The sequence below is a fragment of the Felis catus genome, chromosome B4, assembly GCF_018350175.1.
Source record: "Felis catus isolate Fca126 chromosome B4, F.catus_Fca126_mat1.0, whole genome shotgun sequence".
Classification (NCBI taxonomy): Eukaryota; Metazoa; Chordata; class Mammalia; order Carnivora; family Felidae; genus Felis; species Felis catus.
The window spans coordinates 112,235,126-112,261,590 of record NC_058374.1 but is presented as its reverse complement, the minus strand read 5'-3'; the positions used below and the strand labels follow the sequence as shown (position 1 = coordinate 112,261,590).

Here is a 26,465-nt window from a genome sequence, read left to right as displayed (position 1 = left end):
TGCCCAGCAGATGTTGAAAGAATAAATACTTAATCTATCCCCCCAAGGTAAAGATTATGAATTAACAATGAGTGAGAAAATTACTGCTGTTCAAAAGAACTCATGCTCTGTAGAAGGCATTTAGACAATGGATATTTGAAAATATCTCTGCCCAATGTGATTTTATTACTAAAAAAAAAAACTGTTCTATTTTCAAACTTTAACAAGTAGAAAAAAGATATTGCAATTGGTTAAGATTTCCCAAATGCAAAAATTTATTACGTTCTAAACTGCTTGTTAAAAGAATTAAGAATACAACATCAGATAAACTGAGAAGAATAGATGATTAGTATTTAAAAAGATGGACATTTACTACCTAATTCAACAAAAGTCTCTACAAAATTGATGGACCGGATTTTAAAATGAATATCATAATTTAATAAACCAAGAAAATGGTACTTTTCCTCATTTGTATCTACATTATTTTGTGAGGTATTATTTTTAACTTCATTAGTGGTGAAAACCAAATAAAAGCAAATTTAACAGAGAACCATGCCTTGGGGTTGCTGTATCACACAGAGTTAAACCAAAATTTTATAATCACCAAAGAAAATTCACTCATATTGTTCTCACACAAGATAGTATAGTTAATATTTAATGATATGATAAAATGTTAACAAAATTTTAAGGAAAGAAAAAATGGGTATATGTGACTAATAAATAAAATTAAATAATATATAAAGTTATTTAAAGTATTTAAAATATCTTCATGCAGTAATATAAGGATATATATATATATATGTATATATATGTATATATAGTTGCACACTCAATACATTTTTTGTTTACTAATGAGGTACAAAATATAACAAATTAGGGTCTCATTTGGGTTGCTCAACCTTGGTACCATTGACATTTTGGGGCCCTGTAGGTCTTTATTGTGATGAGGGGTCTATCCTGAGCCTAGTAAGATGTTTAGCAGCCTCCCTGGCTTCTACGCACTAGGTACCAGTAGCATCCACCCATAAGTTGCAATGTAAAATGTTTTCAGATATTACAAAATATGTTCTGGGGAGAAAAGTCTCTCCTACTGAAAACCAGCAGTCTACAGAGTATATTTCAAACTTCTAAATCCAACATTAGAGTTTTGCAGAGCCTGAACCCAGCCTAAATTTCTAATCTTCTATAATCTGTATTTCCAACATTATCTTTTATAATTTTGCTAATTACCCTCCATTCCCACCCTTTCTGCACATATCCCTGCTCATACGATTAAATTAAGTCTGCCCTTCATTATTTACCCCTGTGTTTTTACTAATGGCTAGAAAGTTCTCCCGCCATTTCTTTATGTAATATTTTGCCTATTCTTCAAAAGTTGTTATAAATTATGCCTCCTTCTTAAGGCTTCTTTTAAATTTCCTTATTAGAATAAACCTACCTTCCAAGTAAAAAATAAACCACTCTTAACTTCTACTGCAAGCTCTCTTGGGTTTCTCTATTTTTAATATTTTTCTTCCTTCTCAAACCTACACTAGGTCTCCAGTAAAAACTGTGTACAAATTTAAATGATTGTTAATGCTATTGTTAATGTGATCATTTATTAATGAGGGACAATGGATTATAACATGGGCTTTAAGAAGAAAATGGTAAATCTGTATATATTCACGTAAGATGTTCAACATACATTGCTAACTGAAAAGTGTAACTATGGAATGATATCTTTGAAGACAAAATAAATATTATCCTTGTATGAAGAAAAAATTACAAAAAGACAAGTAACTGTAGCAGTGGTTATTTGGGGGATGTGAGGAAAGAATCATAAATTAAGGAATGATTTTATAATTTTAAAAAGTTATTTAAAAGTTATAAAATTTAGTGTACTTTTCACCGTTTACCTATATTTTCTAGTTAGAAATCTTCCTTGTAGACTACAAATTCCTAAAGGGACGGAACCTAGCCTTACCCTGTACATTGAGATGGTAGCCATTTTTATGACATCTTTTAACATTGCTCTTCTCTCGGGTCTGTCATCCTGAGTCCTGTTGGTTTGATAGAAGTTGTTTCCAAATCATTACTAGTTAGTAATCAACAATAGTGCAGTCTCCTTTGTGACTATTTCTCTGTAGATATCCAGAAAGGTAAACTAAAATTCCTATGAGAAGAAGCAAGAATATTTCTTGGAAGCAAGGGTTAAAGTTTAATATTTGAATTAAAAGGTCAGTATGTCTTCTGGTTTTACTTGTAAGAAGAGACAAATTTAGACACAAGACACCTTGGCTTTCCTAAGGTCTTCCTTGTTATCTAGACACATTACCAGACCTGCTGGGTTATTAATTTAACCCGAAGGAGCATTTAGATTTCTCTGCTTTACCTTTTATAAAATGAAAGGCAATAACTCATAAATGTCTGCTGAGAGGATGAAACTAGTCCTCAACTATTAGTTTTCCATGTAATGGCTAATTCAGTCAGTCAATGGTTCATAGTTTGTTCACAAATTGCCAAACTGTCTGCTTCCTGTACTGGGGAGCAAAGGAAGATACTAGGCTGGCTTTAACTTGTAATGGAAATATTGTGTCCCATGACCCAGAGACTCCTAAATGAAAATTTCAAGGCATATAGGAAAAAAATTTAGGAGAACTTTCTTTATAGGACACACAGTATGAAAAGCCATTCAAAGATCCCATTTTGGGAGCAAGAACATTTTTGCTGATTTTTACTGCAAATTGCCACAGATAACATGGTAATTATGTATGTTGAAAATAGTCTAATTCTGAGTCATTCAGTAAAAATTAAAGAAAAATTATGGCAAAAAAATCTATTTGAAAATCTCGTATAGAAATCTTTTCAAAATAACATCCAACTTTTCCCAGGAGAGCACCGCCCCCCCGCCCCCCACCTTGGTCAGGGTCATTTAATTGAAAAGCCGATTTCTCTGAGCATAGGTTTTACCTCTTAAAACATAAATTTTAACTCATTAAAAGACCACAAGCCTAATACAAATTAAGTAGAATATGAGATAAATTATTAAAGGAGTATAACCATTCAGAGAATGTTCTACTTTTATAAGAAATGAATAAAATTGTAAGAACATATGAACACAGAAATAAGTAGAAGAAAAATCAGAATGTGGAAGACAGACGCAAGGAAACAGCTATTGGCAGCCATCAAGAATCCTGAAGTACAAAACTAAAAGAATGTCTTCTTAGGGGTGGAAGAACCTGATTCAAAAATCTTTCTTTTTTTTTTACTCAGTACCAAGGCAAAAAGAAACTTTAAGACCTGAGTCCTGAGGCTCACATTCTTACTAAGATTTATGAGCATTGTAGTACATTTAGTCCTTGTGGTATATTTAGTACCTATTGCATTTCAGCCAATACAGGTTGATACAAGCAATGCCCTACTGTTATTAGAAGCAGCCTGGGATTCCTGGGATTTCCTGACCTGGTGTGCAGAGGTCTTTCATCTTCTTTTTACTCCCTCTTTTTTTTGGCTAAAACAGAACATTTCTTCCATAGTGGAAATGGAAACAAGGGAAGTGGCTTTTCTTATCAGAATCTATCTCCCTCCCATCAGGAAAGAAGACAAAGACAAGAAAAACAGAAAGAAAGACAAGGAAGGCAGGAAGGCAGGAAGGCAGGAAGGTAGGGAGGAAGGAAGGAAGACAAGGAAGGAAAGGAAGGAAAGAAGGAAGGAAGCAAGGAAGCAAGCCAGCCAGCCAGCCAGCCAGCCCTTTCAGTGTTCAGCTATGAATTCTAAGACAGGGGAATATTGTACTCAGCAATAAATCTTGGCTCTCTTGGACTATCCTTAAAATAATTAGGAAAACACCTGCCTACTTATTTCTATATCCCCACTGCTATAAGCATGAGGGAAGGGGGCCAGAATCCCTGCCTGTCTGTTCACTATTGTGGTTTCATAGTTTTAAAATACAGACAATAAATATCTATTTGTAACATGAATGGATCAGTACTTACACACTGCAACAATTATAGTAACTCCTGAAATGCTGGAACCTATGTAGAAAGTAAAGCTATCTTCAAAGATAAAACACTGATTCATATTTAAAAGAAAATACAATCCTAATGTAGATTCTGACTAAAGAAATAAGTCAGGTCTTTACCATGCCCCAAAGTCCAATCTTTTTGGAAAGGTAAGTTGTTACATAATTATTCAGAGTTACTGAGATTTATGCCCTTTAACTAAATCCTCAGATTTATTTATTTTGGATCAAGAAACATTAATAGAGGACCTAGAATATGCAGGCGACTTATGCGTATCTGTCATGTTTCAAACTGGGAAACAGATCCAATGACAGACATATATTAAGAGATTTACTGCACAGAAATGGCTTACATGATTGTATAGGCTGGAAAAGCAAGTCTGAAGTGTCTGAAGAGCAGGATGGACCTCCTCAGCACATGGTGAGGCTGACACCTACAAGGCAGAGTCTCTTCAGGGCAGCTTCAGTTCTTCGCTGAGGCTGTTAAGGCCTGTCAACAGATTGAATCAGGATCACTTCTATTATTTAGGATGATCTTCGTTTCTTACTTCAAGTTCACTGTTTACGGACTTTAGTCACATCTACAAAATACATAGCCTAGTGTTTGATCAGAAGCTGTGGACTACAGTCCACCCAAGTTGAAACATAAAACTGTTCATCACACTGTTGAATGAGGGGACAGCACAGATGATAAAATATGCCCCTTTTTAACAAGCTCATTAAAAAAAGAGTAAGATATCTCCACGATCACAAGCCAGGATGCAACTGCTTCCTCTAGAAAATGTTAACTGAAGTGCTATGGAGAAACTTAGAAAGGAAAGATGACTTCCAACTCAAAGGATAAATGATCTCAAGAGCGAGATGCTATTTAGGCAGATCTTTTTTTTTTTACTTTTTAACGTTTTATTTATTTTTGAGACAGGGAGAGACAGAGCATGAACAGGGGAGGGTCAGAGAGAGGGAGACACAGAATCTGAAACAGGCTCCAGGCTCTGAGCTGTCAGCACAGAGCCCGACGCGGGGCTCGAACTCACGGACCGCAAGATCATGACCTGAGCCGAAGTCGACCGCTTAACCGACTGAGCCACCCAGGCGACCCTAGGCAGCAGATCTATACCATAGTGCTACCTTCACCAATAACCATGTAACTTTGAAAAACTCATTAACCTCAATGAACCACAAAATGATTCTTAAATGGGTATCATAAGCATGCCCTGCTTAACTCACATTTTTGGAAATGAAATGTGAAAATATAACTAAAACCATTAACTAAATTATAAAATACATTATAATATTAATGTCATTTGACATTTTCTGTCAATTATGATATTATGGTAGGTTGGTTGAATAATGGCTCCCAAAGATGCCCATGTCCTAATTCCCAGAACTCGTGAGTATGTTGTTACCTTAAGTGGCAAAAGGGATTCTGCATTTATGATTAAGATTATGAATCCTGAGATAGGGAGATTACCACGGATTATATCTTTGTGGGTCCAATGTAATCACAAGGGCTCTTCTACAAGGGAGGTAGGTGGTAGAGTCAGAGACAGAAAGGAGCCCTGCAATGACAGAGGCAGCGTTCAGGATGATGTGATCGCTAGCTGGCAGGGTACTAGGAGCCAAGGAATACGGATGGCCTCCAGAAGCTAGAAAAGGCAAACGCAGCCCCGCTAACACCTTGATGTCAGCCCAGGGAAACCCATCTTGGACTTCTGGCCTCCACCACTGTAAGATAATAAAATTGTGTTTTTTTGAGTCCCTAACTTTGTGGTAATTGTTAACAGCAATAGGAAACTAATACATAATATATGGCCTTGAAGGGTATCTACTGTGTCAGAGAATGCTATTTGTCCCCAGTGTCCAATCACTCCTTTGTCCATCTTTAGCTGAAGATGCTTAGAATAAAGACTAATCTTCCTTTGCAGCCAGGATGCCAGGTAACTAAGTTTTTGCCTGCCCAAAGTAAAAGGGAAGGGGGGCGTGCAGCTTCTGCAAAGTAGCCTTAAAGAAAATAAGCTCCATCTTGTCTTTCTCGTTCATGCTGGTTGTAATTAGCATATTATGAATGAAGCTGGACCAGACAACTTTGACTGTGAGATGGAAACTCATGTTGAGGACAGAAGACCAAAAATAGACAAAAGGAGCCAAGATTCTTGACTGTTGAACCACCATATTAAATCCTGGCCAAGTATGCAGACTTTGTAAGACAGACAAATCAATTTTCATCTAATTTAAACACCATTATTTTGAATATTCACCCACGTATAGCAAAACTTAGTTGTACTATATTTCTATTTCTTGGTTAAATAGACAATTATTTTATATATATATCATAAAAACGAGTGTTAGGTAAAACTCCTAACCATGAAGGCTAAATAGAACTTTATTAAATGAAAATATTAGAAAGTAGAATATTAACAGAAGGAATGCCATAAGCAAAAGTACAAAATCCAAATCTTTATACCTTTCTTAATACTTTTTATAAGGTGGTATATTCTAAATAAAATACAAATTTTCTGATCCTAACTATTCACCATAACCACAATCATATCCCTGTTATTATTTCTCCAAACAACCACCATCCATCATCAATACTGGACTTAACACTACAACACATTCAGCCTTCTGAGTGTTTTAAAAAAAGTAGTCTATTTGGTCAGAATCTTATTTTGAAAGTCAAAAGGTTTTCATACAGACATACTAATAAAGAACATGTGACCATTTTCCCCTGGCATCATGCTACAGAGACATACTATACATTAGAATTCCTTCACAAGTAAGCAAAGCAATAAAAAAACAGCATAATCTTCAACTCAGACACCAGAGTACAGAAATAATGAAACTCTGCTAGAAGAGATTAATCAAGTTTATGTAAAGCCATATGCCTGCACTTGTTGGTCTTGACATATCATTACATGATGATTGTCTCATTTAATGTGGTTTTTCACCATATGGGTAAAAGAGAAATATGCATGCAGTCATAGAGCCTATTTAACAAAGACTATTAGTCAACTTAAAGATTGATAGGAAAAAAATATTGCTCATACTGGTGACTGAATCCTTTAAACAGCTTTCCCATTTCATCAATATATAGACGTTGAGTTGAGGTGGACAATGGGATAGGATTGATGAGAACCAGTCAACTATTAATCAGTTTCAGAATAGCAGGATTAGTTCATTTTCTTTAGAAGGGATACATTCCATGATCAATGACATCCTGTTACAAGAGTGAAAAAAGTAGCATCAACACTGATATCAGGGTATGGTCTCAATATTCTAAACACAAATTTTGAGAAATATGTCTGGATACAAGACAAATCAAAAGCGTGGGGAACTGACAGAGGACTTCCCATTCAGAGAGAGTAGTACAGTCTGGAATTAAAAATATAGACAAGATTCTGGAAAAGTGGACTTGCTAATATCCTCAAATTTGGTGAAATGATGGCTGGAAATAAAGAGTCTGGGTTAAAAAAAAGTTCAATTCTCAAACTTGCACACGGTTTAGGATTAAAACAAAAATTACAGAAAATGTAAATAGTCATCCAGAGTGTCACTGTCCAAGACCCAGGCTCTATGTGAATATCTGGAGCTAAATTAATAGTAGAACAGTAAACTCTTTTTTTATATTTATTTATTTATTTTAACATTTATTAATTTTTGACAGACAGAAACAGAGCATGAGTGGAGGAGGGGCAGGGAGAGAGGGAGACACAGAAACTAAAGCAGGCTCCAGGCTCTAAGCTGTCAGCACAGAGCCTGATGCTGGGCTCAAATCCAGGAACCTTCAGATCATGACCTGACCTGAAGTCAGACACTTAACCGACTGAGCCACACAAGTCCCCTTAGAAGGGTAAACTCTAAACATCAACCTCCCAAAATTGTTTTTGGAGAAAAACATTTAAATATTCCCCTCAAAACAAGTTGACAGGGCAAAGACAATGTATTTCTATTATTATATATACTATTTTATGATTAAAAATAATTCTTAGATATAAAATCCACTGAGTCAAAAATAAGTAAGGAATGGAGAAAAAATTAAGTAAGCCCTGTGCAAATTATATAGAGAAAAAAATTTAAAGAATCAAAAACAGAAGGAAAAAATACATCGATACACATTTTATATACACAAAATATCAAGAACAATCAAACTCTTCAAAAGAGGAGATTATAAAGATCAGACTAGGAAAAACAAAACTGAATAACAAAAATAAAAGCAAAAAACAAAATATGGAATAAGAAAAGATTTTAAAAATTAAAATCTAATTCTTTATAAATATTAATGTAATTGATAAAACATGGGAAACTAATTTATTCGAAAAGTAAACTTGTGTGGAGCCTGGGTGGCCCAGTCAGATAACATCCGACTCTTGATTTTGGCTCAGGTTATAATCTCATGGTCCCGAGATCAAGCCCCACACCAAGCTCTGCGCTGAGCACGGAGCCTGCGTAAGATTCTCTCTCCCTCTCTCTGCTCCTCCATCATGCACTCTCTCTCTGTCAAAATAAATAAACATTAAAAAAAAAAAGAAACCTTTAAAAAAAGAGTAAACTTGTGACTAAAAAAATCAGAATTTATAATTACACAGATACAGTTATAATAATAAAATAACATAAACAACTATAATGAATACATTTTAAAATTCTGATAGAATGAGTAATGATAGGAAAAAAACCCACAAAATGCCAAATTTGTGCAAGACAAAATAGAAAGCTCAAATAGATCAATAACCATTAAAAATTAAACTGGTAATCAGTACTGTCTCTTCGAAAAACTGTCACAGATATTTTTATAAAGCCATTATTCCAAACCTTAAAGAGATAACCTCTGTCTGAAACATGTTTCTTCCAAAAACTAAAATGAATGAAAATTACCTGATTAATTTTACAAGTCCAGTAATCCCTGATACTCCAGAAAAAGGAGAGCAACAGAAAAAAGGAAAATGATAGAATCATTTAAACCATAACAGAAATGCAGATTAAATACAATTTTGGCTAACTGCACTTAACAATATGCTTTTAAAACTACATCATGATCAACTACATTTCATCTCAGGAATAAAGGAGACCTTAATGTTACTGTTGAAATAAACTATAGAAGAAAAATCACACAATTATCTCAATGTATATCAAAAAATTAAGTTCATAGATATTCATAATAAAAAAAAGAAAACTCTTGGAAAAGGAGGAATAGAGAGAAATTTGCCTAGCTTGGTAAAATGGTATTCCATAAGCACTGAGCACTTATTACTATTATTACTATTAGTATAGAAATATTAAAAGTATTCCTTTTTGTATGGAGAACAGATCACAACACTGCTATTGGTCAAAATGGTAACGAGGTCTCAGTCAGTGGTCCAAGACATGAGGTAAAATGATGAGAGTGGTCAGGATGGAGAAATAGACTAAACCATTATTATTTGCAGATATTTTACTTATTACCTTAGTAATAAGTAAACTCAAAATTATCAACAGCGATTATAACAGTTTAACATGTTGCAACATGCAAAATTAACTTAAACAGATTTCTTGTCTACAATAATCTGATATTATATCCTATTATTACAATAAAATAAGGTCCCACTAAAAATAATAACTATAAAGATTTTAAGATTTCAACACATCAAAAATGTATAAGACTTTATGGTTATAATTTTAAACCTCTATAAAAGATATAACCACTAAAGAAATTGAAATGTTAACCACTGGCCCCTCTCGTCCCAAATAGCCTTTATAGGTGTGTCCTATGAAAACTGCAAGAAATAGAAAAATCTCTATCTGCTCCAGGTCAGGTTCCCTAGGAAGGAGACTCTGAAATGGACATCACCATGTGGTAATTTATAAAGGAGTTGACTGGGGATTAAAAGCTGTGGGGAGAGGGAAGAGGCAAAATTGGGCACAGGAGAAACTGGGGTGTGATGCAGTCACAATCAACTCCCCTCAGGAGTTCTGAAGCTGGGGACAAAGGTCATCAATCAGTTATGGATGTAGGCAGTCTCAATGGATGCACATCACAGACCGAGCAAGGGAACATAATGTTGAGAAAGACGGCTCTCTTCAGTCAAGGACAATCGCCAGAAACTCCTGAAATGAAGGGTGTCGGCCAGCAATACTCTCAGCAAGAGAGGAAATAGATCTTTCCATACTGAAAGAAGAGTTGGGTGGCCTAGCACAGTGTCCTCTCTAGTCTAGTCTGTGTGCTGCTCAGCTCCTGTCTTCTGTGTAAGTTCTGGAAACAGCTACTGCAGGATTCTTACAAGGTAGACCTCCTCACAAGGGAAACTTAAGAAAGAAAGTCCTTTTCCTTGCAGCTCGTATTTATCTTCTCTGTTCACCATTTGAGATTCCACTGAGCTAGCAATTCTGCTGGTCTCTGGCCCCTGATCACCACACATTTCTCAGGTTGCGGCTACTGCCATAACCATTTACCACAAAAACTGGGCAAGAAAATGCCAAGAGATGCACTTTGGGTGGCCTGAGTGCCACATATACTTCCCCCTGCCTACACTGTGTAGCAGCAACCCTCTTTCTCTTGATTATCTGGGTCCATTTCCCCCACCAGAAGGTTATGTCTTTTCACCCTCAGATTTCCCTGACCAAGATGTTCAAGGTGCCTGGGCAGGAGGCATCCCAAAAGTGCTTTGGGAACCAGCACTTTTAAACATGCAAAGCCCAGAGGCACCTGGGTGATTCAGTCAGTTCAGCGTCAGACTTCAGCTCAGGTCATGATCTCACGGTTCGTGAGTTCAGGCCCCACGTTGGGCTCTGTGCTGCTGGCTCAGAGCCTGGAGCCTGCTTCGGATTCTGTGACTTCCTCTCTCTCTACCCTTCCCCCGCTTGTGCTCTGTCTCTCTCTGTCTCTCAAAAAATAAATAAAGGTTAAAAAAAAAAATTAAACATACAAAGCCCAGAGTTGATGGATGGGAAGCACAACTGGGCTGAACTGGGCCACTGGGAAGGATGGTACATGGGACCATTCTTAACTCCATCCCTTGGGTTTCCCAAGCCCATGCAGCACATGTTGGGACTTCAGCAGTAGAGAATCATCACTGACGTGGAGGGTGTGCTGCACGCACTCTAGGACGCAACATCCCATCTTCACTCAGTACTTTTTCTGAGCTAGAACCTCAGTTGTGCTTTCAACAGACTTTATCATTCTATCAGTTTGGCCATTTCTGAATGAGACAGGATATGGTTAACACCAGTGGCATAATTCAAACACAAAAGGACATTAAGTAAATAAAAGAGAAAAAAATAAACCCTGCTCTTACACAGCATATATTCTAGTGGCAGAGGATAAAAGATTTTTACCAGAAGCTGTAAGCAATAAACTTGTATCTTCTTGGCAACATAGCTATATATACATTTTGACAGAGCTACAAAGAGAAATGGTCAATTTTTACCATCATAATGAGAAACTTCAGCGTACCTCCCTGAGTAATAGACAGACCTAACAATAAAAATAAAAATGTAATATAGAATATAGAATAGCATAAAAACAGCCTGCCATTATAAAGAACACAACCACAAACAACTGTAGAAAATACAATGTTTTCTTGCAAACTTGGAACACGTCTAAATATTATCGACATACTGGCCCATAAAACTTATCTCAGTAAATGTCAAGAGATAGGAATCAAAGAAACCATTTCCTCTGCCTGCAATGCAATTATGTTAGAAATCAATATTCAAAAGTTAATTATAAAAATCCCATGTGTTTGGAAATTAAGAAACTTCTAAATAACTTCATGGGTCAAACAACTCAGTGAAAATTAGAAAATACATAGATTTAAATGATCATGAAAACACACACACACACACACACACACACACACACACATCAAAATTATAGCCTATAGCTAAAGCAATTCTTGGAGGAAATTATACAGATTTAAAATGACCATAATGGAAGAAAAAAAATTAAAATTAATAACCTAAGCTTCTAACTTCAGAAGTAACAGAAAAAGAAAAGATACCCAAAGAGAATTTGAAGGGCATAAGTAATATATACAATAGTCAAAATAAAGAAAAATAAAATAGGAGCAATAATGTCAAAAAAATTAAGGCTAATAAAATTAACAATACAGTGAAAGTAATCAGAAAAAAATGAAAAAGTCTCAAATAAATAACATGAAAAAAGGGAGTAATATTTGAAAAATATATGTAATAGGCAATTTCTGAGAAAAACATCACACACTAGAACTAAATTAAAAAAAAACAAACAAACCTGAAAACCTGATTTCTTCTATCCATTAAATAAATCTTTACCAAAATTGAAAAACAAAATAGGTCTATACTTGTTTATGGCTTCTGTCAATATTAAGGGAGCAAATAATTATAATTTCCAAAGAATTAGACAGAGAAAAAACAAACTTCAACCCAATTTATGAAGCTAGAAAAATAAAATATGACAAGAATATTATTAGGAAATAAATTATAGGACAACCTCAAGAATATAGATTCAAAAGCCCTAAATATAATAGATCTAAATCCAGCATGTAGAGGGACCTGGGCAGCTCAGTCAATTAAGAATCAGACTCTTGATTTTTGGCTCAGGTCATATCTCAGAGTTGTTAGATCGAGCCCCAGGTTGAGCTCCGTGCTGGGCATGGAACCTGCTTAAGGTTCTCTCTCTTTCCCCCTCTCTCTGTCCCTCACCTGCTCGGCTCCCCAATCTCAAGTTCTCACATGCGCACATGCATGCTCTCTCACTCTAAAAATAAAATAAAAAATAAAATAAATTAAGTAAATCCAGTAATGCATATAAACACTAATACAGAATCACTATATTTGGGTTAGCCTAGGAATGCAAAGACTTTTAATATTAGAAAATAAATTCAAAATCATTTACCACATTAATTTAAGGATTAAAAAATATAGGACTTCGATAGTAAATAAAATTCAATATCCCTCATAGTTAAGAGATAAAAGACTCTTAAAAAATTAGAAATAGAAAATGTTTAGTCTGATTAGTGGCACTCCATGCCTCACCCTTGAAAACAACAATGGTTGAATTCCTTTTATGATTATTTCAAAAAAGATTGCTCCCCATTGTCACTTCTATTAAACATCCAACTAGAAATCCTCATCAGCACAATAGGGCTTCAAATGTAAATTAAATGTGAAATAATTAGAAATAAACAAACAAAGCTATCACTATTCAGAGTTGGTATTATCTATATAAAAAAAGGAAATTAATATACAGTAAAATTAAAAAAATGGAGAGTTCAGCAAGCATTCGTGACATGAAAATTAAATGCAATTTTATAAACTATTAACAATTGATTACCAAAGTTAAAAAAAAAGATATTTTTAATAGCACAACACAGAAAGTACCTAGGAATATATAAAATTTTTATAAAGAAAAATATAAAATATTGTTGAAAATATGAAACCACCTAATTAAATATTGAAATAAGTCACATTTACAGATTAAGAGATCAATACCATGGAGATCACTGGGGAATGATAGAAAATTTAAATAATATCCAGTAGCAAAGTGGTTGTATCACATCATCTTCAAAAATCAACTCCTACTGAAAAAAGATTTCACTGTAAAATGCAAAACTATAAAAATTTAGGAATAAGGAAAATAATATCTTTTAATATTAGAGAATGAGAAGATATTTTTAACAATATACCAAAACAAAAGGCAAACCACAAAAAATCAGTGATAAACTATGAATTCTGGTTCATTAAATTAGAATATAAAAAAAAGTTAAAAAAAAGACACTTTGGAGGAAGGCATTAAAAAATGACAATGGCAGTGAAATGAATGAATCAAAAATATGTGAAACAACATGAATATTGCTAGAAAAAGCAAGTCATACAGCATTATTCAGTATTACTCTATTTATATAAAACATACAACATTAAAAATTTATCTTTAGGCATGGCTGATTACAACAAAGGACACAAATTCTTCCCATCTCTATTTGCATATCCTTTTGCATATGTGTAATAAAATTAGAAAATCAGTGCTGATGGGCACCTGGATGGCTCTGTTAGTTAAGTGTCAGACTTGGTTTTGGCTCATATCATGATCTCACGGTTCATGGGATTGAGTCCTACATTCAGCTCTGCGCTGACAGCATGGAGTCTGCTTGGGATTCTCTCTCTCTCTCTCTCTCTCTCTCTCTCTCTCTCTCTCTCTCTTTCTCTGTCCCTCCCCCACTTATACATGAGTATGCTCTCTTTGCCTCAAAATAAATAAGTAGAAAGAAAGAAAGAGAAAATCAGTGTTGCAAAATCACCTTGGAGTTTACCCAATAGACCAGGTAAAATTCTAGTGATGTATAGGTTTTTTTTTCCTCCATATAAAACCACCTATTTCACTCAATTACATCAATGTGTTCTTTTACCTCTCTACGCAAAGAATGTCCCCAGCCTTGTCTTCTTTAGATCAATCTTTGGATTAAGTACCACTACCAGAGCACTCATTATTTGCTCAAGGTATTTGTAATTTGAGTTGAGAAACTCAACTAGTAATTGAGAAACTCAATTACTGAGTACTATTGAGAAACTCAACAGTAATTGAAACTGTAAAACATGGGACAATAATTTCCATATGCATGATTGAACAGAGTACCACAGGAATACCAAAAAATAGTTTTGTCCAGAGGAAACTGAAAAATGCTTTCCAGAGGAGGTAACATGAGAGATTGTGAATTTCCTTAACATCTTTCTGTCTATATTATCTTAATGCATATAATTTGGGGATAATCCTTGATTTATAGTATTCACACATTCACCACCTCAATGTCACCAAAATGTGATTACAATCCTATGTTAATTTTCAGAAATAAAAATATACTCATCTTCCCTTTCCTTTCCCTAGACCTTTCCCTAGGTCTAGGTCCTTTCCCTACACCATGTCAGTTCCTTCTGTGTTAAAAATTTTTTGAGTAGTTTGGAGCTATAATATTTCTTAAAAGGCTATACATTTGCTAAAATCCACTGTTCTTCAATACCAAATGTATCCTTTCTTCAGCAAAAGATAATGATGGGAAGTTTTAAAACAATTTTCTGAAGAATCTTTAGGGGTAGTTTCCCACTTCTCTATATAGAAATATGGAAGAGCTCAACATAGCAGCAATTTAATAAATCTAAGTATTAAATATCAAACCTAGATTATATAAGCTTTGTTTTAAATATTAATGACAGGTATGGATCTAGATAGTAACTTTTTTCTTAGCATTTCTACACACAAAGCCAAATACATTTAATTCAACAACTGCTGATTGATCACCCATTGTAATCAAGGTACCATGAGATAGAATTATTTAAAAGTATGATAATTTTGAAATGTATACCACAATGTCTAAAATAAAGCAAAAATGTGAATGAACTAAAATTATCAAAAAAATATGTCTACAGGGGCGCCTGGGTGGCTCAGTCGGTTGAGCATCCAACTTCGGTTCAGGTCATGATCTCATGGCTCATGAGTTTGAGCCCAGCGTCGGGCTCTGTGCTTGAAGCCTGGCTTGAAGCCTGGAGCCTGCTTCGGATTCTATGTCTCCCTCTCTTTCTGTCCCTCCCCTGCTCATGCTCTGTCTCTCTCTCTCTCTCTCTGTCAAAAATAAACATTGAAAAAAAAATTTTTTTTAAATATGTCTACAAAGTAGAAAAGTAGACTTCATGTCCAACTTGGAGCATAAAAAAGCCTCACAAGAGAGCAGATTTCAGGGTGGGGTCCAAAAGAGATAGTAGAGTAGTGTATACCAGTTGGAAATCATCACAGAAGCAAAGGCCTTGAGTTAAGAAAGAACAGAATGTGGTCAAGAAACACTGAAGAATTCAATTTGATCAGATTATATGTCTGAGTTAGAAAAATTTCCATCTCCCGTAACCAATTTGTACTACATGTCTGAAGTTATAAAAGATTATATAACTGTATGCAGGCTCAGTAGGAAAAACTGCCACAAGCAATTAGCCAAAATTGCTGTGAGTGAAGAAGGTTGGAATGGCAGCCCACAGTCCACGTATTTGCTAATTAGGGAATCAGACATCTGAGGCATAGCGAGAGGTTAGGATAGATAGTTAAAATAAGTCAGGCTCAAAATTTGAAGGGCTTTAAATTCCAAACCAAGGAGTTTGTGTTTTACATATCTTTTAAACTTTAATTACAGAAATAATACAAAGTTTATTGTGAAAGATTTTTAAAAACTCAAAAGTATATATAGAAAAGTAAAAATCTCTTTCCCACACTCTAAAGAAGCAATGAATCAGTGCTGAAAGACTGAAACAATCTTTCAACTTTTATATATACATACACAAACAGGTACAGAATATGTACTATAAATTATTTCCATGTAAAATTGGTCCCCGTTACACATATAATTTTACATTTCTGTGTTTTTTTGTAGATATCTTTTCATGAAAGTACAGGGATCTATCTCATCTTTTTTTATTGCAGCATATTTCATTGTATGTACATTATTGACCTATTCTTTAGCTAATTGAGAGCCATTGAAATTTCCAGTGGGAACAGAAAATGGTTACAAAATTTTAAAGCTGAAAAAAAGTTGAGTTGATACATTTTCAGAAGAGAAATAGGAGATAAAGAAAACACTTAGGAGATTACAATATTCTAAGTAAATTATAAAAATGAGAGCTTAAATTGAGTTTCTAACAGATTTGTCAGCTAATTTAAAAAAAAAGTTTTATAATTGTCCTTATTTACCAGGTGGGAACAAGAAAGAACTTTGAGAGGAAAGGCCCCATGTGGATGACTAGGGAGATCAGGAAGCTGCCTCTAGAGAAAGTGAACAGAGGAAAAAATAGTTTCTTGCGGAACTTTCTCATCCTGTAGTCTTGTTTTGTAGCTCCCCATCTTCTTACCAGTTGCCATGTTCCATCAACTTCATGGCAGTATTTCCTGAACCCACCCAATTGTATCTATTCCTGCCCTCAGTATCCCTGCTTATGCCTCATTTTCCCCCCTTTGCACTGCTCTCCCTCAAATTCATCCAACACCATTTTCAAAGTCAAGAATAGCCCAGGTGGCTATTGCTGACTGTACATCTTCTAAGTGTCAGGTGCTGAGTTTGCCTTAAACATATGTTGTCATGTCACTGAATCTTCACAAAAAAACCCACATTCTGGTTTTGTGACTGGTGAAATTATTCAGCCTTACCCTTTTAGTCAGTTTCCTCATCTGTAAAATGGGGATAATAGCATCTGTTGCATGGAAAGTATTAACGCATGTTAACCTCTTAGTGTGATAGTGTCAGATGGTAAGCACAAGAAAGACAGCATTCATTTGCACGAGTGCTCAACCATACCCAAAACTGCCTCTGCAGCCTGCCCAACATCACAACTTTCTTGCCCATTATATATTTCTATTCATGTTTTCACATCTCACTGCTTTAACCCATACTGCTCACTTTGACTAGAATGCCTTCCCCAATATCTCTATCTCAGCGTGTGTAAATTCTCCTCACTTTTATAGGTTCCACTCACATGAAAATATTGCTATTTTTCCTACCTAATAGCAATCTCTCACTTGCCTCAATTGCCACAGCATTTTATACGTATCTACCGTATAACACTTTCTCTTGAATTTTATTTTTATACATGTTTGTTTACATGCCTTGTACACAGGCTTATATGTTTATAGGTGTACATATCATCACTTCTAGGCTCTTAGCTTCTGTAGAAGTTGGGGGCAAGAACCAATTCTTTATCTTTTATGAAATCTAAAATGTGTTTTCTGCATAATAGACACAGCAAAAACATTTGTTGAGATCTATGCTAGGTAATTTCCATTTGTCCCTCCAAACTCCACCCTGCTGTCTGTGCTGACAAGCTGATGCATGGACAATGGAGAGGAAGAGTCAAGAGATCAAAGGAAGGGAGGAGAGAGGAGTCAGGTTTTGGCTCTCTCATCTCAGAGTCACACTGAACTGGCTGCATCCCTTGACTGAAGGTCACTGCTCCATTCAACGTGGCCAAATCTATAGGACCCTCTCTTTTCAAAACTCAGTAACTGCTCTATCCATTTGTCCATCTGGGCCTAAAGGGTACTAGCCCTAAAGAACTACACAGCCCCCATATTTGTAAAAAGTTGCTTTATTAACCCTCCCTCTAGAATTATCCTTCCCACTTTGACTATGCTTTTTTTTTTTTCCTCTTTCTGGAACCACCTGCTGAAAGTTCATAGGGAATTTTTAAAGAGGATAAGATTGGAAAGTAACTCCTTAAGGTCTGTCTTATCAACCAAGTGAGAAGAAAGGCCTTTACTTAGACTGAAGAAGACATTAGTGTGGTTAGAGGCTAGAGGAAATTGAAAAAGGATTAGAATAACCGCTGAAGAAAAAGCTTTAGGAAGTTAGTTAATGGTAAATAAAGGATAGCATAACAGCGTGGAGAAAGGGCCTAATTGCACAGAACTCAATTGGCAAGCTCTCCTGAATTTCTCCAGCAGTGCTTAGCGGAACAAGATCAAGAGAGTTGTTAAAAGAAAACAAAGCAAAGCAAAACAAAACAAGTGATAAGGTTTAACTAAACTGTGAATTATGGGAGACTGAAACATCATGGGATCCAAAAGTGCTAAGAAGGGTCATAACCAGAACTCAGGTAAAAGTTCAAATGGAGACAAGTGAAGCCAAGAGGTTAATGGGTAATCTTTGACCTTTAGTCCATTTGGAAGAAATACCGATTAGACTAATTGTATAATATTACTGATAACAAAAGGCTGCGTTTTTTAATCTTATGACCAAACAGGACTCTGCTTACTTGCAGTTTAGTTTATGTACCCATAGTTAGGCCGCCTATAATTTAAACCACCTTTTTAGGTAATAGGGTTTGGATAATGTTCTTGTTATTATTCAGAAATTCCTCTTTGGACTTCCTTTGAAAATTTGATTTTGCAAACACACATCGCACTTTCTAGAATTTGAATATTTATAACTTCCTTTTAATTTTGCTTCACTTCTTACTTTGCTTTCAAGAATTTGCACTTCTGACAAATTAAGAATAACAACCAGATTTTAGGCCTTGATGTATAATAAACACAAGGAAAGAAAAAAAGAGAAGAAATTCAAAATAATCACATTAACGGAACAATCAAGTTCTCCACTGCAACAGGGAAAAAGAAGGAACTGCTGTCCCTGCCACACAAAGGTTGCCAAGGGAACAATACTTGTATATTTCCTGGTTCTCAAAAATATACCAATATGATGTTTGCATCTCTTTTCTTTTCCTTTTGGAAATCTCAGCGAAAAACCTACTCTAAACTTGTGAGTTCTTTGTGATTCACCTTGTAAATTCATTCTTCGCTGCTCATATCACAGAATTCACCAAGCTGGCAACATACAAAAAGGCGCTGATTTTTTTTTTTTCTCCGAAAGTTACGACTCCAACTTGTAATGAAAATCTCCGCTCTCCCTGGAGCCTCCAAAAATAGTAAACCATAAATTGGTTTTGCCTCTAAGTATCTTTCATTTTTGTTGACTCTCTTTGTACTTTGAGATTATAAACTCCTCCAGGGCAGGCACTAGATCTTCAATTTTTTATGCAATTCCCTACAGAAATTAAAATAGGTCTAACCCAGAGAGGAAAATAAACAAATCTTTTCGGCTATTATTATGTATGTATAAGATTAAAAAGCAGTTTGGGAAATTGTGAATTGTTTTTTCAGTTGGTTAAAATGAAGTCAGGTCTTGAGGCGCCTGGGTGGCTTAGTTGGTTAAGAGTCCAGACGCCAGCTCAGGTCATGATCTTGCCATTCATGAGTTCGAGACCTGCATCGAGTTCTGTGATGACAGCTTAGAGCCTGGACCCTGATTCAGTTTCTGTGTCTCCCTCTCTCTCTCCCCCAACCCTGCTTGCACTCTATCTCAAAAATAAACATTAAAAAAAATTTTTTTTTCAATGGACTCAGGCCTTACATGTTTACCATCAGTTAGTAACAACATCTAAGAAAAAAGCCGCAGAGGCAAAAGTATTTTTAATCCATACTGGGTACTATGTGATGCACCCATCCAGGTATGAAACATGTAGGGGCAGATTGAAAGGGATTGGCCATTTATTCCTTTAGTGTCTTTTCTAGCCATTCCCTCCAGGTGGTGGATGCTTCCTTTCATTTCTATGACAAAATAAACCAAAAGGATTAGTCATGAATAATTTTAAGACTATACTTAGGGATTTACTAAGATCAATATATTTTTTTAATTTATTTAGTTTGAGAGAAAGAGAGAGAGACAGCATAACTAACTAAGCCACCCAGGCGTCCCCTAAGGTCAATATTAAACCATTAACTATTTGTTGAAGACATACACTGTTTATGAAAAGAAAATGAATTGTTAGTAATAAGATAAATATAAGTTAATCCACCTGTCAAATACAGACACATGGATTTGCTAAATATTTATTAAATATTTATATAAATGCACCATATTTAGTGGTGCAGTTTAAGAAAACATTTTTACTTTCAAGAAACTTAAAACCTATTGATAGCTTTTCATGGGAGGAAAATACTCTTTCTATGTTATCCTAGTCTCAGTGTATAAGCAGAATTTCAATTTTAGATACTGTTAAAGAGGCCCCAATGCTAAGCCCCACATCACCAAATCGAGACTTTAATTTAATTATAGTTGCTGTTCTCCCAGAAATGGAATCTTAAACCAGTCAGGAATCAACTAATCAGTACTACTGCGGTAATCTGCCTGACAAACCCCTGCCATTCTCTAAAGGAAGTAAATTTGCAATAACCTAGTCGATTTTTTTGCTTAGTTTATTTTTTTTGTTCCTGCTCCCTTCTGCCTATAAAAGTCTTTCATTTTGCACAGCGCCGCAGAACTCCTTTCTACCTGCTAGATTGGTTGCGGCCCGATTCAAATCGATTTTGGGGCAAATAAACTTTTTAATGTGCCTCAGTTTACCTTTTAACAATTCTGGTGTAATGAGATGGAACCGAAGGAGACACCCGCTGACCCGCAGGAGGAAGCAAACGTGGGTACCAGCTGAGGCCCTGCCGCCCCCTGCTGTCCAGCTGCCCCAGGAGGTTCTGGGTAAATCCTCAGGATCCTCCGCAGCTTTCGCTTTAGGAGCTTCCAGACTTTCCTCTCAGCCTTTCTTTCTCTGGACTGGGTCCGGAAACTGGCCGAGTCGTACTGGGTCCACTTGGAAGCCGGACCGGGTCCAGGGCCGGAAAGGGTTCAACTTGGAAACCCGACCGGGTGCAGGCAGGAATGGGTCCGATTTGGAAACCGGACCAGTTCCGCGTCAGACACCGTCAGACTTCAGCTGGACTGGGCCGGTGTGAGGGCTCAGGTGAATACAATTTTGTTTTAAGGCTGAACAAGCAGGTTAATCTTACCAAAAATAATCTTGAATTACAGTGGCTACGGTGGAGAACTTTTAACGTTAGATAAACCTCTCCATTTACGAAGTGCCCTAGAGAGAAAAGGATCTCGGCCAAGTACTCACTGTGAGGGGTAGAGGGAAAATTATTTTTCCTCCTCTGCCGGTTCTGGTGACAAGGATGTGACCCACGGAAACACACAACTCCCTCCAGAGCCCACAGAATCCCGGGAAACGGCGGAAGCCAGCAAAAGGTAAGAATTGTTAGCAATTCTCCCAGATCTCTATCTGTGGTGCCTGGTCAAGAAGAAGTGAAGGTAGGTCATAGGGTAGGTCTATTTTTAATTTTTTGAGGAACCTCCACACTGTTTTCCAGAGTGGCTGCACCAATTTGCATTCCCACCAACAGTGCAAGAGGGTTCCCGTTTCTCCACATCCTCGCCAGCATCTATAGTCTCCTGATTTGTTCATTTTGGCCGCTAGAAATTTACCCAAGGGATACAGGAGTACTGATGCATAGGGGCACTTGTACCCCAATGTTTATAGCAGCACTCTCAACAATAGCCAAATTATGGAAAGAGCCTAAATGTCCATCAACTGATGAATGGATAAAGAAATTGTGGTTTATATACACAATGGAGTACTACGTGCCAATGAGAAAGAATGAAATATGGCCCTTTGTAGCAACGTGGATGGAACTGGAGAGAGTTATGCTAAGTGAAATAAGCCATACAGAGAAAGACAGATACCATATGGTTTCATTCTTATGTAGATCCTGAAAAACTTAACAGAAACCCATGGAGGAGGGGAAGGAAAAAAAAAAAAAAGAGGTTAGAGTGGGAGAGAGCCAAAGCATAAGAGGCTCTTAAAAACTGAGGGTTGATGGGGGGGTGGGAGAGAGGGGAGGGTGGGTGATGGGTACTGAGGAGGGCACCTTTTGGGATGAGCACTTGGGTGTTGTATGGAAACCAATTTGACAATAAATTTCGTATATTGATAAAAAAAAGCAAAAAAAAAAAAGAAGAGGTGAAGGTAAAGTTTCATGTTGCCCCTTCCGTTCAGATTGGCAGGCAAAAAACATTTGTGGAAATTCAATATTTGAATTGTAACTTGCGAATTTGCTTTCGAGTACCTATTGATTGTGGATCCTTTCTCTCCCGGGGACAGCTGTTGTGTTCTTGCCTCATTTTGTGTCCTGAGAACCTGACTTGGCTTTCTGCCTTACTGGGACATCCAGGTTCATGTGTGCCCAGGCAGCTCACACAAAACTTATGGAAGCCCCAAAACAGGGCTGGACAGAAATATGGATTGTACCCCATTTGCAGCCAGGGTCCTAATGACTGTAGCCATCTCTCAGGGGAATACTCTAAAGCTTTCTTTCCTTTTGGTTATCTTTGGAAGTAGCCCTGGATCTTAAGAGAGTTGTGTCTTTTGCACATTCCTTTGGGATGTTTCTTTCCTCCATAGGGTTGTTCACTGCTGCCAGGAATATTTACTTTTTGTTTCTACTGAAACCTGATGAGATAATCCAAATATATATTTTTTTATCTGAATCCAAGTTAGTTAACATGTAATGTAACATTGGTCTCAGGAATAGCATTTAGTGATTGATCACTTATATATAACACTGAGTGCTCATCCCAACAAGTGCCCTCCTTAATGCCCATCACCCACTTAGCCCATCCCCCCATCCAACACCCCTCCAGCAACCCTCAGAATGTTCTCTGTATTTAAAAGACCCCTATGGTTTGCCTCCCTCTCTCTTTTTATTTTACTTTTCGTTCCCTTCCTCTATGTCCATCTGTTTCATGTCTTAAATTCCACATATGAGTGAAATCATATGATATTTGTCTTTTGCTGACTGACTTCGCTTAGCATAATACATTCTAGTTTCATCCATGTTGTTGCAAATGGCAAGATTTCATTCTTTTTGATTGCCAAGTAATACTACACTCTGTGTGTGTGTGTGTGTGTGTGTGTGTGTGTGTGTGTGTTTGTGTATACACACCACATCTTCTTTATCCATTCATCAGTCAATGGACATTTGGGCTCTTTGCATAATTTCGTTATTATTGATAGTGCTGCTATAAAACTGGGGTGCATGTGCCCCTTCAAGCCAGTACCAAATAATTTTTTAAGAGAAAACATACTGGTCAATTTATTTTGACTCTTTAATATAGGCAGATCATCAGTGTATCTACTTTGACTCACTGTTGACTAGTGTTTGGAGAGATAGTCCAAAGTCCCAAGTCATTAGTTTTATACTCACTCCCATGGTGGAGTGGCTGGTCAGAGCTAAGATAGAAACGAAAATTCATCAGTATCCTCAATACCTGATTTTGTACCATTCCCACCCCAAATTTTAATATCTATACCAATTAAAACCTACAGTCATTTGTCATCATATATACTTGATTTTACAAAGGGCCAAGTCCCACTTTTAGTTAGTGTAGCATACAGAAAAGATCATAAACTTTGGGATAAGTCAGGGAATTCAATTTCTAGCTGAGTATGAGCAAATTACTCTTTGAGAATCAGTTTTATCACCTGCAAAATGGGAAGTAATCTCTTCCTTGCATGATTGTTAAGGTTTAAATGAGATAACCTGATCCATGGTAAGTAGTTGGTGATGGAGAGCTATTAGTTGTGATATCTTTTTTTTTAACTGACATATAATTGACATAACATTACATTATCTTCAGGTGCACACCATGCTGATTCAGTATTTGTATACATTGTGAAATGTCACCATACTAAGTCTAGTTAACATCTGTCACCACATAGAGTTACATTTTTATCTTGTAATGAGAACTTGTATGCAATACTGTATTATTAACTGTAGTCACTATCCTGAAAATTATATCCCTATGACTTATTTTATAACTGGAAGTTTGTACCTTTGGACTCCCTTCACTCATTTCGCCCACCCCCCACCCACGCCTCTGACAACCATTAATATATTCTCTGTATCTGTGAGCTAATTTCTTTTTTAGGTTCCCCATATTAGTGAAATCATATGGTATTTGTCTTTCTCTGGCTTATTTCACTTAGCATAATGCCCAAAAGATTCATCCCTAATGTCACAAATGGCGAAATTTCTTTTATTTTTATGGCTGAATAATATTCCATTACACACACACACACACACACACACACACACACACACATCACATTACATCACATCACATCACATCACATTATCTCTATCCATTCATCCATCAGTAGACACAGATTGTTTCATATGTTGGCTATTGTAAATAATGCTGCAGTGTACATAGGGGTGAAGGTATTTTTCTGAGTTAGTGTTTCCATTTTCTTCAGATATCTAAAAGGAATTGCTGGGTCATGTAATTAATTTTATGAGTAAATTCTGTACTGTTTTCCATAGTGGTTGTACCAATTTACATTCCTACCAACAGTGCATAAGGATTCTTTTTCTCCACATCCTCACTACTTGTTTTTTCTGGTTTTGGATAATAGCTATTCTAACAGGTGTGGTGATATCTTATCGTAGTTTTGATTTGTATTTCCCCAATACTTAGAAAAAGATTTTTTTCAAGTAGTTGTATGGTCAGAAATTGGATACATTGGAAAATGATATTTACAGCCTGATAGGAACTTGTTTTTAGGCCTTCTTCCCAAAGCTAAAATAAAACTATGTGCTCAGAGGAAAGAAAAAGATTTTGAAGTCTTTGTGGAAGGATTTACTAAGACATTCCAAAAATACACACACCTCTAAATCTAGAACATAGGAATTTTTTAATTGTCATTTTAGTTGGAGATCCCCCTGGTATAAAGAAGGAAATTGAAGATAAATGTAGTTGGATGGGTGGGACCACCTCTTAATATTATTCAGGTTGCAACCCAGTTCTTTGAGAAATTTTAAAAACAACTGTACTTGTCTTACAAATCTAGTTTTTATAAGAACAGAAATGTTGCTCTAGAAACAATTCAAAGCCATCTACTTTCTTTACTAATCACGAAACCTCCCCTATTCATCTCAGAAGACTTGCAGATATTGTAAATCATTGGGACTTAGGGAACAAAAGTCCTTCTTGGTGAAACTTGCATTCTTTCTCTGTGCCTTTTGAAATACAAGTATTCTACCTAGTCTTCTCCAGAAATTAAGGTAATTCTGGGGTGCTGGGTGGCTCAGTTGGTAAGCATCTGACTTCAGCTCAGGTCATGATCTCACAGTTCCTGAATTTGAGCCCCGCGTTGGTCTCTGTACTGACAGCTCAGAGCCTGGAGCCTGCTTCAGATTCTGTGTCTCCCTCTCTTTCTGCCCCTCCCCTGCTCACGCTCTGTCTCTCTCTCACTCAAAAACAAATAAACATTGGGGAAAAAAAAGAAAGAAAGAAACTAAGGCAGTTCTTATCAGAAGGGGAGAGAAGTAAAGGCTATTTTGAAAACTAGGCCTATGAAAAATTTTTAAAGTCTCTTCCACAAATATTAGTAAAAAGCTTTGCCATCTGAGCAGATAACCTTAACTTATTCCAGCTGCCAGAAACACAGTCTAGATCCAACAGGTTGTTTTGTTTGTTTTGTTTGTTTAACGAGCTAGTGAGATTTGCGTTATTGTACCTGTCTTATGGCTAAAATTTTAAAACAGAAGATATAAGATCTCCCTTGGCACCTGTCTGTATGTGTACGTATGTCTAGGCTTGTACATTATAAATGTGTGATTTTTTTCTATGTCTAGATGGCATTGCCAAAATTTATTTGTGAAGAGGTCTATTTAATTGGCTTAAAGACAAACAAGTGTTTATGTAAACCGAATATACTTTGAGAAATCTAGAAAATTAACCCAAATGCATTTCAAGTGCGTGTGATCTTAAGTAAATAAAAATTAGTTTAAGTTTGCTGGTTTAATTAAAACAGGTATGTCTTCACAGTTAATCAGCATTGAATTTAATATTTTTATTCTACTCAGGTTTACTAAAAGTCAAATATGTTATCTCTGTTGTAGATTTTGTAAGAAAGGTAACTTAAGGTTATGGTTAGCTGTTTAACATCTCATGAAAATTTCACTAAGCATAATTGTTAAGAACTAGAAAATTATTGCAATAGAGGAGAGAAATCAGGCTTAACTCCAAATATAGCAAAAACAGCTGGGGATTTATAGCCAACAAGCAAAATGAAGGGGTTAGTGTATGGAAAGTTACTAAGAGAAATCAAGGGCAGG

The 26,465-nt window shown here is 36.1% G+C and overlaps 2 long non-coding RNA genes across 3 annotated transcripts in view; one reads left to right on the top strand and one right to left on the bottom strand.

Annotated features, from left to right (window-relative positions):
* Nucleotides 1-20,998, bottom strand: part of LOC109501709 — a 123,550-nt gene extending 102,552 nt beyond the window's left edge. For both annotated transcript variants that reach the window (XR_002159943.2, XR_006600937.1), the window contains exons 1-2: nt 20,860-20,998; nt 4,333-4,469 (exon numbers count right to left, since the gene is read on the bottom strand). This is a non-coding gene — a long non-coding RNA (uncharacterized LOC109501709). The remainder of the gene's footprint in view (nt 1-4,332; nt 4,470-20,859) is intronic.
* A 90-nt stretch (nt 20,999-21,088) lies between these two features.
* The window catches only part of LOC123386676, an 89,852-nt gene continuing 84,475 nt past the window's right edge, over nt 21,089-26,465 (top strand). Inside the window, exon 1 of the long non-coding RNA XR_006600940.1 lies at nt 21,089-21,534. This is a non-coding gene — a long non-coding RNA (uncharacterized LOC123386676). The remainder of the gene's footprint in view (nt 21,535-26,465) is intronic.